This window comes from Mastomys coucha, unplaced genomic scaffold (genome assembly GCF_008632895.1).
Source record: "Mastomys coucha isolate ucsf_1 unplaced genomic scaffold, UCSF_Mcou_1 pScaffold8, whole genome shotgun sequence".
Taxonomy (NCBI): Eukaryota; Metazoa; Chordata; class Mammalia; order Rodentia; family Muridae; genus Mastomys; species Mastomys coucha.
The window spans coordinates 29,005,085-29,009,905 of NW_022196914.1; positions in this window are offsets into that span (position 1 = coordinate 29,005,085).

Here is a 4,821-nt window from a genome sequence, read left to right on the forward strand (position 1 = left end):
TGTGTGTGTGTGTGTGTGTGTGTGTGTTTGGTGAAGAATGTGGCTGCTTTGTGTCCTTTTCCAAATACTCTGCTTGATCCTAAAGTGATGAAGCTAAGATTACATGTATTAGCTAAGGAAATCTTAAACTGCCTAGTATAAATAATGTTTTGTGGTTAATAAACTTTAACCTTATGAATATCGTTATGATAAATGGAAGCAAACTGAACAAAACTATATAATACATGTTCTAATGAAAAATGGAGCACCACGAAGTGGACTGGATCTAAATGCACTGTTTAAATATATTAAATGAATGAATGGAGTGGTGACCTCTGGACAAGATTCCACCCTAAGCTTATTGTTTATTTTAAGCTTATTGTTTATTGTATATTTTGTAGTTAAGAAAACGGATAGTTGGGCTGGCGAGATGGCTCAGCGGGTAAGAGCACTGACTGCTCTTCCAAAGGTCCTGAGTTCAGATTCCAGCAACCACATGGTGGCTCACAACCACCCGTAAAGAGATCTGACGCCCTCTTCTGGTGCGTCTGAAGACAGCTACAGTGAATTACACTGGAGCGAGCGGACCAGAGCGAGTGGACCGGAGTGAGCGGGGCCAGCAGAGGTCCTGAGTTCAATTCCCAGCAGCCACATACATGATAGCTCATGGCCATCTATACAGCTACAGTGTACTCATACACATAAAATAAATAAAATAAATATAAAAAAAAAGAAAACGAATAGTTATATCATGTTAAATGTTATTGTGATCTGGCCATTGTTTTCATTTAGACATAAAGCGACATGATTGTGTGTCAGATTGACAAGGAATGGGTTATAATGACAACTGTCAACTGTCAAGTTAACTATATCTGGAATAAACTATAATCCAGAAATGGAGGGAATACCTGTGATCAAGATCTTGAAGCTAGAAGACAGTCTAGGAGTGTCTGATTAAGCAGTAAGGGAAATCATTGAAAATAGGAAACTGGTCAAGCTGTGTTCTAGAGATAGATCTCATTCTGGTAGCCAGATTTGGTGATGTGTAATAACCCCTCAGATGGTACTGGCTTTGAATGGATGAAATCATCCTGAAGAATAACTGAGGCTTGGCACTGAGAGGGGGGAAGAGCCATTGGTGGAGTTGTAGCCTCATTGGCAGTTGAAAGCCCAGGACTGAAGGGGTCAAGCAAAAGAGTTGATGCTTGGCCCCATGAGGAGAGCCTATGAGAGGCTATTCATGAAATTACAGCCAAATTGCATTGGAAGACGCCAGTATGTTGAAGAGTCCAGTACCATAGTATAACCACCGCCAACTGAAGTACAAATGGAGTGGAGCCAGTCATAGCTTATATGGCTACAGAGCTGGAGAATTGAACAAATCCATTGGAGTAGCCTAGATTGTGGATCCCAGATGATGTAGACTTTGAACTTTGCTTTTAAACATTGTTGAGATGGTGATAGACTATGGAGACTTTTCAAGATTGATGAAATGCATTCTCCATTATGTTGTGGCCATAAAACTATGGGGGCCAGGGCCTGGAATGTGATAGTTTATAAAAGTTTTGCCACCATAATCTCATGTGGTTAAACACTTGGCCCATAGGGATTTTCACTACTAGCAAGTGGAGCCTTATTGGAGTCAGTATGCACTTCTACAGAAAGTATGTCACTGTGGAGGCAGGCTTCCAGGCCATGTGTGTGTGTGTGTGTGTGTGTGTGTGTGTGTGTGTGTGTGTGTGTGTGTTTTCAAGTCCTGCTACCTCTCCCCAGTGTGGGACACAAGCTCCAATGGCTTCCTTTGGATTAAAATATAGCTCCTTCTCTAGCATCATGTCGGCCTGCATGCTGCCATGCTTTCCACCATTATAATAATGGAGTAAACCTCTGAAATTCCAAGACATCCAATACTAAGTGTTTGTCTTTGTAAGAGTTGCCTTGGTTATGGTGTCCCTTCTCAGACAAAAACTGTAATGAAAACATATAGGTTAGCAAAGTCCCTTGTCCCCTGACAGGTGTATCTTCCCTTCACCATCATCTGAAAAATCCCTGAGCACAACTTACAATTAACCAGATGGATTGCTAAAGTGAGAGTGTGCTGGTAAATATTTGCTCACTTGAGAGAGACAATATGGTAATCTTGGTAGAGGGAACCTTGAGATAAGCCTTTAGACAAGTCTACGAAGTGGTACAAAGATTAATGATTATTTGGGGAGCCATCTGACCACTGTTGGGCTTTATATCACTGGACCAGTAAACCTTGCTTGTTTGGCAAGGAAACTGTGATAGCCCTTGATGAGATGGAGGAGTGGATAGAGCCTGAAAGCACATGTAGATGAGTTTAAAACAAGATAAAAATAGCCACCACAGAAGTGTGGGGACAGACAAAAGTCACACATTCAGTAAAGTAAGGAGAAAACTTTCCCATATACACCAATAGATAGTGCATCATTAATTTTAGGGGATGAATAAGGGAAGTATGTGGATGTATTAAAAGTGATATAGTGATGTTCAGTGATCAAACTTTTATAAAGTCACCATTTGTTATGTAATCTACTGACCCAACTAAGTATGTCTTCCAAGAAGGTATGGAAGTATCTACACATCTCATGTACCTCCCTGGAAGGGATGCAGTAATGATAGGACATATAATGTATCTGAGGAATTGGTACAGGCTCGGGATGGTAGACATAATGAATATTGAGAACTGCTCTAGCAAGGGATGTATTTCAATGGATTTTTGCTTATGTCTTTTAAAATGACAACTGATAGTTGTTAAACCACTTATATATATAACAGAATATTCCTTTTAAACATCATTATTTTTTTTCTAAACATGAAGTCTTGGTTTACTTCTTCTTGTCATTATTCTTGTTACAGACAGGGTTTCTCTATCGCACTGACATACCTGAAATTCACTCTATAAACCAGCTGTCTCCAACTGAGAGATCCAACTTTCTCTGACCCATGACTAACTGAATTGATTATATGTAGCATCATGAACAGGGTAAATTTATTTAATTACACATTTTTATTTTACTTTACTAGAAGCTTGTATGTGTGTGTCTGTATGTGTTTGTGTGCCTATCTATTCTACAGGAGATTCCTGATGACTTATGAGCCTGGTGGTGTCAAAATATGGTATCTGATCCTCTAGAACTGCTGCTTATAGGTGCTTGAGAGCCACAATGTGTGTTAGAAAACAAACTCATCTTCTATAAGACATTAATTACTTTCAACTATGGAACAGTCTCTTTAGCCTCTAAGCATGGATTTTAAAGTGATTTTTCCAAACATGGCACCTACTAGAGTATGTTTCCAATAGAGAAAATTAAATGGTCAAGATGTAAAAAATGACAGTAGGTAATAAACTTAAGCCTGTGAACATGGTCTAAACAAACATTTAGGACTGACAGTGTAGCTCCAGTAGACTTTTCTATAAGTATGCCTGGGTCCCTAATATTCTGCTGTATGAGACTCCTCTTTGATTGCATGTTCAGGTTGTAACTACAACATGGTAGCTCCTCCTATTGAGTTACACAGTCACAATGCAAAGAAATGGAGCCTGCAGAAGAGGTGTGAATGGATGCTGCATCTTCAAGGATTAGCACGAACAGACACAAACACATGTATACACATACTATACACACAACTAATTTAAGCTTATCCCTAACTAGCTCACAAATAAACAAGACTCAGACCAGGATTATTTCATTTGGCTTTGACAATTACTGGGAGGCAATTTGTTCTTCTAACTGTTATCCTGGTTTCTTTCTACATTCCCAGTGGTATACCCCAGATACTTTCTGTTTCTCCTGGCCATGTCCCCTCATGGCAGCTTCATCCTCTTTCCCCATTCTTTCTTCTTTTCCTGATCTCTTCCTTCTCTCTACCCTCTACCAGGAAAACTTAAAAACTCACCTACCTCTAATCCTTCCAATAATTGGCTATAGCCAATTTGATTTAACTAATAGTTTTAAATCAAGAGAAAAGGTTTGCAGAACAGAACTTTGTAAATGTGAGAAATCAGTGGTAGGCTAAGACCTTTGGGTATAGAATTTAGCATTACAATACATAGTAAAAGACTAAACTTCAACACATACACATATTGCAAAACTAGCTATGCTCAGAAATGCTATGTCCTTGTTGTTCCTAACAGTGCCCTCCACTGCAGCATTTAGGAGGAAAGAACAGTCATGACACTTGACAATCAAATACAGGTACATGTACTGCTCCTTGATTCTAGTTTCCCTCAGTTGAGGAAGATGTTCTAGATCCCTGGATAAACATACTCCTGTAAAAGTAGAATTAAATAAGGACTTTGCATAGTCTTTGCTCTGAAACAGCGTCCTTTTGAATCATTAGGAATCAGGGAAGTATGAAGTCTTTTCTGTAATGGAGTTTGTAACTCTGACTCAAGCGTGAACTGCACAGGAATAAAACTTCCCAAGATGAGATTTCCCAAGATGGGAATTCTCAATACTCCATGTTTCCATTCTAACTTCTTTAATACAGTGACCTCATTTGACTGTAATATGAACATATATCTGATACCTTTGTATTCAAGGAGAAAACATCTCAGTGTTCTATTTAGAAGAAGTGAGGGAAGTTCAAGACAGATATTTCAATATTCAAATATGAATATTTAAATATTTTCAAATATGACCGATGACTGGATCAGAGGAGAGACAGGAATAGCAATAAGGAACATCAAACCTAAGGCAGAGGAAAATCTTACAGTGCACAATGGATGAAGAGTGAGTACACACACGATTGTGATCCCAGGAGCTCTGCCCCTTTCCTTAGGAGACATACAGAGGAGGAAAGCCTGTGGTAAAAAAA